A 10,917-nucleotide genomic window follows, 5' to 3' on the forward strand; every position below is an offset into this window, starting at 1 on the left:
GAAAAGCTCTGTCTCTATGCAGCTGTTTCCATCAGTCTTAACACCTACAACTGCCAGCATTTTAAGCACAGCTGTGTGCATAGCTGTTCTTAGCAGGGTTAGACAACATGGTGGTTGAAACATTTGAGATTCTATCTATACTTGGACTATGTGATAGAGAGGGTCTTTGTTGACGGGTCCCCTGTTCTTTGTAAACATCTCTTGCTGCAGACCTGAAACTCACTACGCTACACACAGGTTTTGCAGAGTAAGAATAGCATGTAAAGTATCTACAAAAAGCTTGTAACTGGTCAAAATTCATAGTCATTGCAAGATGTGTGTACAGGTAATATTTAAGGACTATATATATTGAAAGTATGCTTTATGGTCTTGGATGTAAAAGTTAGTCACCAGAGAATAATATGTCTCTCTGATTTCCCATTCAAGCAGGAGGGAGTTGTCACCCTGGTAGCTGGTGATGTAATAAAAGAATCAGTTGTGTAGCCTTGCTCCATCCCAAGACTATTAATGGAAAGCCATCAGAGACAACTATGAACAATCAGAACCACTTGGACATAAAAAAGGAACGTTACAACAAACAAGGGATTGCCCTGTCTATGAATAGAGACAAAAGACAGGTTCAGTGTAACACAGGGGTGGGAAAGGCACTGTGGATCTGTCACCTGCTCCTAGTGTGGTCTTTTGAGAGGTCCCTGCTTGAGAGGTTGACTAGCCTTCCTTCGTTAGCCCCTAGTCAGGGCGGTTCTTGGACCCTCACCCCTAATTGAGTCTAGCAGTCTGCTTTGCCCTCTTGGCTGTGTTTGTGGAAGCAGCCTAGGTGCAGGAGTTGTGTGAGGTTGTTTTTTATTTGGTTCTTTCCTCCCTGCTTTTTATTGTCCCAACCTTTTCTACCTCCATTTCTGCGCTGTGCTCTCCCTCTTTATAGCAGGACTTGTTTCCTCCATTGGCTGCAGCTGTGGGTGCCTGCCTCCATGATTGGCAGTTGTGGCAGCTGCGTGGGGGTGTGGTCAAGCTGCTTGCCTGTAAATGCTAGAAACCATTTTTGTTTTGGCTTTTTGGGTGTGAAAATTCTGGAATTGAACTGCTTTCCTGTCTGTTTTTGAAAGTAACGAAGAGCACAGCAATGATAGAGCACTTTAGGCATTCGCTCTGTACAGTGCGATTTGTCATTTCATTGTCCGTTTATGACTTGCTGCAGTAATTTCATAGTCTCAGTACCTCTTCAACAACATTACAAAGGAATGTAATGCCGTGGTATCATACTGACATTTACTCTCAGGGTCGGGGGGACTATGGCTCAAACCCAGCAGACGCTTGCACCCAACCTTTGCTTTAAGCACATGACTAGCCCTATTGATTTTGTGAGTCTACTCACATGCTTAAAGCTAGGATGGTGTGTAAGTTTTTGCACTACTAGGACCTACAATACTGCACCTAGGCAACCTCTGCTAGAGGTCTCTGATCACCAGCATATTTGGACAAAGTAGAACTACAGAAGGATTTTTTTTTTTTTTGGTAAAGGTCAAAGTCATTACAACAGTCCTGCAGCCAGATCCTGAGCTGGGGCCCATCAGCACAGCAGGCAATGGAGCTCTGCTGATTTACTCCAGCTCAGGATCTGGCCCTCCATCTTGCAATGCGATGATGTTCTCTACAGCACAACACCACAAGTTGGTCACTGTCATGAGGTCTCATAAGGTATTTCCTGAGATCAGCTTTCAGGGCCTGGGACTGACCCATGAAAGACAGGACAGTCCCCCAGCATTCAGAAGGAGGATCAGTCTTGTACTGTAATGCGTACAGAGAGACTGAAGTGAGTTTAGCCTATGATAAGAATATATTAGAGACATGGTGTAGCTAGGTCAAAATCCCACAACTATTCCTCCTCCCCAAATCCCAGGCATCCTAAATCACCAAAGGCTCCTCTGAAGCAAAATAGGAAAAAAATTCCTAAATGGAGCAAAGTTAAATTAATAGTTTGGATATCAACAAAACAAATGAATTCTGAGGCAGAGCCCCCCGGCACTTCCAAGCTGGTTACTAAAATAAATCGATATACTGTAACCCTTCTGCCAGGTGTTAGCAGCAGCAACAGGGGCCAGGTTCAATATCTAAGGGTTCTTCTGCATATTACAAAACAGAGCCAGCGCAAGGAAATCTGAGAACTCTAAACACCATGGTTGGGTACCTCTAACAGCCAATACTTCCCCGCTCTCACAAGCGCTGAATCTGGGTAGAACAAAATAAAACTCTTAGTACAGGGGAGAAGTAACGCAGCATTAATTTGGGAAAATACTGCACCAGTGATTCCAACATATGCAAACAATAAGTAAACACCTGCCCCACAGTACCTTGGGCAGTAGTGTTTTGCCTCAGTTTCCCACCTTGTGGTGTGAAAGTCCAACAGACGAATGTCCCTTTAACACGCTGCTCACATTTTCCTACCACTGCAGCCTACTCACGGTTGGCTGTTTTAGATCAGCAAATCCCAGAATCCAAGAGTACATTCAGAAAACGGGCAGAGTATGGTTAAGCAATGCCACCATTGCTATTACAGCTAGCTTCAGCTGCCACCTTTGCCTCTAGCTGCAATGCTATGTTCTGAGGTTCTATCACTTACCCCAGTTCTTAGTGATTTCAACAGGAACCATGCTGCTTCTGCATTCTCTATCTTGCCTTTCACCCCCACACATTTCCCATACCAGGTCTAAGATTCAACCACTAGCCCAATCTATCACTGCTTTCAACTATAGTGATCATGGAGAAGAAACAAGGATTCTCACTTGCGCATGATCAGCTCTGTCTTTAAATATTGGAGAAGGAAAGCCAAACAGTATCTAGGACTTTTAAACAGCAACCACACCCCCTAATAGAAATATTTATTCCCACCCCTTCTGACTTTCACTTAGATTTAGCATCACTTCCCCCTGCCCGCCCCTCCACCCCACTTATTGAGTGAAGTTAAAGTTAGGGTGACCCCCCTCAGTTTGGGCATACTGAGTTACCATTCTGTTGCCCTTTAGTCAAAAAAATAAGGATAACAACATTTCATTACTCCTGCATCCAAGACTTAAGGGAATTTTAACCCCAAACAGCCAAAATTTATCACTTTGGCAAAGCAGGTATGTCTGCTGATTTCCTTGAAAAGTAGGCATGTCTATACAAATATAGTCTGCTTGTGAGATCCTTTCCCCCAGTTTATCAACAGAAGGGGGGGACAGCTCATTCACATCACTGGCTTACTGTATAAACAACCAAAACAACCTATAGCATTTGGACTTGATCCTCACAGCTGCCAATAGCTTCCGTTTGCTGCAAAGGAGCAGTTTCCCTGGCAGATCTTTGTGTTAGAGGCTGCCTTCTCTTTATACTTCCCTCATTAGCATTGAAATGTAATTATCTTTGTTAATCAAGTTTTAAAGGGTTCCAGATGTCCTCTCTCAATTCAAACTCTCCCAAGTCTTAGCTTCTCCTGGAGCTCTCTGGTCACGCTATGTAAGTCAATGTTCTTTCCTTTTAAGAGGGAAAGTGAGATGGAAGGCCCAGAGCCTCAAAGGTTTTTAGGCACTTAAATATCTTAGAGGATCTGGGCCAAAGTACCATGCCTTAGATGCCAACTCTCTGGGTCTGTATCTGCCTCTCAGATGTGAATAAAACCTCACAACCATTCTACATGTACACATGCACACCTCAAGAGGGTCCATGGTTTCTGTACTCCAGGGAATTTTAGGGGGCAAAAGTCTAATATAGGCACAGCCTTAATGACACACTGACCATTAACTCTCTGACCCTGATGCGTCAGGAAGAAACTCTCACTGGTAGTGCTAATATGTGTCTTTGTCAACATCTTGAATTGGGAGATCCCAGCTCCCAAGATTAATCAGGAATGTGTAAGGGCAGTAAGATTCCCACACACTTTCCAAGCAGCAGGAAAACCAACTGTCTTCAAAAATGGGCAGTGTTTTGAGGAAATAAAACTGAGCTGTCTCTTGACACAATATAAAATGACTTGGCATGCTCTGAATAACTTAGTGTGATGTCATGGCTGTAATTTAAAGAGAGAAACCCTTTTTTTTCTGATTGGAGTGCCGCTTGTGATCTGTTTCTCATAACCCTTTGACCAGAATAGGACAAGGTTAACAAAGCAGTGAAGAGTCTGCAGCATTTAGAAACTGGTTTCAAGCCTAAGTGAATTATTTATCAGTGGCTGAGCACATCTCCTCTATTTGCAGGAATATTGCACAAATTAAAAAGGGTTCTTGCTTATTTTGGCATCCAAGAAACAAATCTGATTAAGATAAACAAGTAGCAGAGTGCTTTTTTTTGAAAGTTATAAATAATGTCTGTAATAAATGTCTACTGGCTGCGTGACTTGAAGTTATTTTTAAACTTTCCATCCTTTCACATTTCATCTAAAATGCATTATACTGCAATTAACAATACAATACGGTCAACTGCATTAGCCTCCCTTAAATTTCCTGATATCATATCTATATTCATGAGGAAAGGCTAGTACAGGAAAGAGGTATCCTGTTTCATTATTGGGCGCATCGTGGTAATATTATGGATAATCCAGAATGGCAGGTTATTTTAATTTTACATTTTCTTTTTAGTCCTGTCTTGGTTTGAACTCAGGGTAGTTTTGAAAAAAATTAGCCATTCTAACTTGAGCACGTTCCCTTTCCATGTTAAAAGTGATGGACTTAATGTTGGTGAGTATTGTAACCAAGAACCAAGATAATCTTTACCTTCGGCAACTATGGAAAATTGTTTGCCACTGTATGCCACTCAGATGCAGTGGCAATTGACCTTTTGAGATCTAAGGAACCTGTGGAATTTATATGGGGTTTCCGTTGACCTGGGGGAAACTCCAAACTTCATTTGGCTCAAGAGCAGAGCAAGAAAGTTCATGGCACTGCTTGTGCATTTTAAAATCCTCTGCCACTGGTAATGAATGATCAAATGAAATAGCCCTCAGCCTTTTTATATCATATATAACAACTGAGAGGAATTTTCTCAGACTCCATAACTACTTGGTTCTATAGTAAGGTTTCCTCTAGGCAAAGGCCCTGGCTGAGGACATGTTGTGGAAGACAGCCAGTGCTCTGTTTCCTCTAGAGAACAGGCTCTCTTCTACAGGGATGCCGCTGTTGCATCTTCAGGGGTGATATTATTGCAATTTACAAGAGGAGGAGCCTAGAGGGGAAGCTCCTCCTGGTGTCTGTCCAGAGTCTGCATCTAGTCCACACCTGATAAGGGGTGGGACAATAAAAATAGTCACAGGATATTTGATTTCATTTAAATTCAGATTATGTTGAAAAAGAGAGCAACAAGATACTATAAAGTATCAAATACAGATAAAACAGGTGACAGGTGAGGTGTTATATTCACTGTAGAACCAAGGGAAATCAGTACTAGCTAAACCAAGATCCCAGCATTAGTTAGAGGCTATAGGTGACCACTGGCGCTACCAGTAGGTGCTCTGTGTTTCATTCACACAGTGTGAAACTGAATGTAGTTTATGCTGAACACGTGGAATTTTATTAAACAATGTACACTTCTCTATCCACATGGCTGAGTTGCTTCCAGCCTAACTTTCTGTGTTCCCTGTTTCCCTATTCCCTCCAGGGAATATTAGCCTTATGAGTCCATTTCCACTGAATATGATACATTCAGAACTCCTCACATAATACTATAGCTTGATTCTCCTTTCTTACGCCACAAGATGCTCAGATGAAGTCAATGGAGTTCCACCAGTGTAAATGAGAGGAGAGTCGGGCCATATTTTACATATATTAATGAAGATAAGTGAACTACAAACTTTTTGTGGGAATCTCGACATGCTGTTTGTGTGTGCATGGTTTTTAAAAGTTCAAGAGCATTAACAAAGAAATTACCATATGCTTAAATGGATCTGACATTTTCATTCCCCTCATCCCCATCCTAAGACATTGTTTACCACCCAGATCAGGTACTACAGTCAACAGCAGTACAAGTTTCCCCACAGTCCCCACTGACAATGTACCTGAACCCCAAATTAGACAGGCAACCACTGAGCTCAGCCTGGCATGTTAATCTGGAACTCTTGGAACAGGTCAGGCCGACAATGAACCTCAATGCCTCAAACCCGATTTTTCAGCCTAGCCTTCCCACAATAACCCCAGATACACAAAATAAATGAAAAATAAACAAAGTCTAGCCACTGATGAGAGGAGGAAAGAAAGAGAGAGAGGGAGAGAGAGGTATGCTTACATAACCACTATATCATTTTGAGAGGAGCTCAAATCCCACAGTACTAAAGGACCCAACCAAGATCAGGGACCCATTGTGCTAGGCAGTGTACACACACACCTAGTAAGAGACAGTCTCTGCATTGAAGATCTTACTGTCTAAAGGTGCAAGACAAACAAAAGGTGAGAGGGGAAACAAAGGCACAGGGAGGGGAAGTGACTTACCCAAGATCACTCAGATGATCAGTGGCAAAGCCAGAACAGAACCCAACTGTCCTGGCTTCCAGTGCAGTGTCCTGTCTCCACACTGATGAGCAACATATAGGAACCTGGACAGGTCCCTCTCCCATTGAAGCTGTTCCACTATATATAAATAAATATTCATAGAAAAAAGGGGACTGCAACACAGTCACACACCTCCCAGGTGAGTTCCCTTATTGCTGAGCTACAGGTGTTGTGATGTATATGTTGCAATATGCTATAGGCCATATGGGCCTAGTATAAATGCTGTATGCTTGACATGAGTATGTGAGTTGCGTGCTGGCAGCTGAAGCAAGAATTTAAGATTATGAGCGGTCAAGAATTGTCTGTGCAAAACAAACTTTGTCATGTCCATAAGAGGAAATGGAATGTCTTGGATTATGGCAGCCTGCCTGGAACTGCTCTTCTGGAGTTATGGATGAAAGTCTTAGTAAACAGACAAAGAGCTAATGACGCGATGAACTAGTGTATAAAAAAGGTTGTTTGCTATAGCTGAAGTTGGAGTCAGACACTGACCCAGAGTCCTGAAAAAGAAGAGGCGTGTAATGTGGGGCTCCCCACGCCTTGTGATCGGACTGAATTTCGACTGGCCATCAGGATTTCCTTTGGATCTTCAGACTCTGGTGTAGTATGAAAGGAGGGTGAATGTGGAGTGAGTGGGGTTTATATTGTAATCAAATAAAAATATTTACAGTATTATATACCAACACTGTGTCCAGTATCTGCGTGCTCCCCCATCCCGTAGGGAGGCGTCTATCAGAGCCTAACATTTGGTGGAGAATGTGGGCAGTGAATTGCCTGAACATTTACATGGATTCAGTTTTTGTAGTACAAGGATTGTTTTATTGGATTGGGACTTGGAAAAGAAGTAATTGGGAAACAGCTGAGGGAAAAAGTCTGGTCCAAAAGGAAGACTGGAAACAAATTTAAAATTGGTTAAAAAGGAATCCACAGAAACTGAAGATATGACATAAAGGCCATCAAAAGTGAGAGGGGAGCGAGAAATTCTGGAATGATAACGCTGACACCTTGGCCAAGATAGCAGCAAAAGAGCCTTTGGGAATTGCAGTGGTTACTAGAGCTCAGGCTATAGAGCAGGAGATTAAGCCAGAAGAAAAATGGGGAAACTGGAGGGTACAGGGGGATATGCAGTGAACAAAAAGACAGGAGAGGTAAAGTGAGTACCTGAAAAAACCCAAAGGGAAGAAATTATTAATGTCTGCCACTCCATGGCACATCAAGGAATAGAGAATATGCTTTTAAAGGTAAAACAAATTGGAATTTGGCCTAGAGTATGGGAGGATGTAGAAAGTTTTGTTAAAAATTGTATAAAATGCATGGCAGACAGCAATAGAACACCTAGTGCGGGGCCATTCTTACATCAGAGAATTGTAGAGCCGTGGAGTAGGATACAAATGGACTATATTGATAAGTTGCCGAAAACTTCCAGAGGAAATCAGTATTTGCTGATGGTGGTGGATTCTTTTTCTGGATGGGTGGAGGCAGTTCCTACCCAGAACCGTATTGCAGAGACAACAGCTAAGAAACTATGGGAAGTTGTTTTTAACAGGTATGGAACTCCGAGAGTAATTGCTTTGGATAATGGACCACATTTTGTGGGGGAAGTAGTGAAAAGTTTATTGAAAACTTTAGGTATAAAGCAGCAGTTACACATTCCTTCCATCCTCAATCATCAGGATCAGTAGAGAGAATGAATCAAATGATTAAGAAGGCTCTACGAAAGGTGGTACAGGAGACAGGTAAAGATTGAGATGAGAAATTACCATTGGTGTTGGCAGCGATTCGAAGTACTGATCAGTTAGGTACAGAGTACCAGCTGTACCCAATTCTCTTTGGAAGGCCTATGAGACTGTGGGGCCCTCTACTGTACCCAGGCGAAGGGGAAGTAGAGGAAGTATTGGTTATCCAGTGGGTTAAATAGTTACTGACTGAACTTAAGAAAATGGAATTTAGATTAACAGATGCAACTGAGAAAGCAAGAGAATATGTGGACTCACAGGCCACTCAAGATATGAAATTGTGGAACATAGGGGATAAGATAATGTATCTGAGGCTGACACCAAAAGATCATGTCTTGGAATCAAAATGGGTTGGACCATTTTCAATTATGAATAAAATTTCCCCACTGTAGTGCAAATTAACAAGGGGGAAAAGGGGAAATGGGTGCACACATCACAATTAAAGTTATCGCCCAAAAATTAGATAATCTTTTGGTTTGTTTTACAGAAATAAAAGGGGAATACCCAGCTGCACTGGAGGATATCCCGAACAGATCCTGGATTGGGAGTGTGGATACGGTGCAACGACATTTGCAGTTGGGTTGCTGCTTATGCTCACTTTGCTTTGCATTATTTGTCTGGTGGAAAGATTGTGTTGTGTGATTTACATTTTAGGAAGAAGAATACCAGAGCTCAAGCGAAGACAGAAGGGTTTAGCAAAGACTTAACAAAAGCTCTTGCGGTAGTAGAGTCAGAGGCACAGGACATTATTCTTATGGAACAATGACTATGACCTCAACACAAAAGTGCAAAAGTGGAACCAGAAAAGGGGAAAGTTTGCAGGGAATGAAAATTGATTTTAAAGTAAAAGTTCTAACACTCTCAGCAATGATTTGGGAAAAACAGGAAAGTCAATAGCATCCTGAAGGGTGGGGCTATAGCTTCTGGTTTTTATGTTTTGTAAGTATCTGGGGAAGTTTAGGGGTACAAGTATATACACATGGGAGCACCTCTAAAATGGAGGATGCATTAAAGGGATAAATACGTTCAACTATCCATGGGACACAATAGAGAAAACGGGACCAAACAAAGACAGATGTGAGGGAAAACCTTTTGAGGTGAAATCTGAAATATTGTGGGAAAATGGTAAGAATTTAACATGGGAATATTTAAAACCAGAGGACTTCAAGAAGCAATGGAGGTATTTTTATATTATAAAAGAGGAGGGCTGGTTGACATTTACATTTAGTTATAATGAAAATAACCCTAATATAAGCATCCTGAATTGCACTTTTTGGAATTTGGGATTTATTGTAACTACCCTGAATGTGATTTATGAAAAAGAATTAGCTAATGTCCATGTGGGATAGAATGAGTCAGCGGCTCTCGAAGTGTGGATGTATAATGCTATGGTAAATTCTTCCATAATGGTGAAATTGAGCTGTTTCAGGAAAATCGATAGGGGAATATACTTTTGGGGATAAGGTAGGTATTTTGTGTTTCTTAATCAAATACCAGTAAATAAAACAGCACCAAGAATTATGGCGATGAACATCCATATAGAAGGGGGAAAGTAATCGAAGCCCCAACTATTGTGGACCAAACAATCTGGTCGGAGGAGTCGCAATTAGATGTGAGTGCACAACATTCAGAGTGTACACCCTACGCCTTGCCTCTGTTACTAGCATGGCAACAACAATGAGGAGATGGAGCTAAAAAGAAGTAAAAGAGGTATAGGAGAATATATTGTGGGTGACATTGGTGCTGGGGTTGGGGTGTTGAATTTGTTTGATATTGAGACAATACGAGGGAAAATGTCAACCTTGGGTGAGATTTTGGGAGCCATACAGACACATGTAATACAAAATTTTGGCACATTATCTGAGCAAGGAATAAGGAATGTAGTGCCCCAGTTAAAACAAATACAAGTCTTGGAAGCATCTTTAAATGCAAGTTTATTGAGTGTGTCAGAAATTAAAAACAAGACTGCATTAGCAATATGATGTATACAAATTCAAGCTTATGGGATACAGTATATAGAGAGGATAGTCAATATACTGAGTAACAGGCAATGGCCCTTTGAATTGTTCAAAGACTCCCATATATGGAGACAACGAATTATAGGATGAAAGAAACACCTTGGGTTTAATTGGAATCAGACCACTCTAAAAGGGGATTGAAAGGGCAGGATGCTGTTACATAACACTGGAAAAAACAAAAGAGCGGCAATGGCCTGGGTGCTGCCGAAGATTATTAACACAGAATTATGGCAAATAGAAATAAGTGGAACACATTTGATCCAGAAGAGGGGGGCTATAAATTGGTGGAATTGGTAAAACATTGTGAGGAGTGCGGGCAAAATAAATGTGTGCGCCCAGAGCCAACTTGGTCTTTAGAGGGATGTCATCCAAACCATTCAAGTGGACAATGTATAATACAGTATTTAGCCCCTAATGGCACAAGAGTGTTTGATTTAGGCAATGGGTGCATTTATGAAAAATATATATTTTGGGGAGATATGAAAGAAAAAGGTCGAATTCAGTCATGCAAATGTAATGTAACAGAAGTTATTATTGAAGGAATTGTTTATCGGGGACCCTTATTCTTAAAAGAAGGAAATTGCTTGGGAACCAAAAGATGGGGACTGGTCCTTTGATTTAGGGGTACATTGGGAACAATGGGAGGAA

This window comes from Chelonia mydas, chromosome 1 (assembly GCF_015237465.2).
Source record: "Chelonia mydas isolate rCheMyd1 chromosome 1, rCheMyd1.pri.v2, whole genome shotgun sequence".
NCBI lineage: Eukaryota > Metazoa > Chordata > Testudines > Cheloniidae > Chelonia > Chelonia mydas.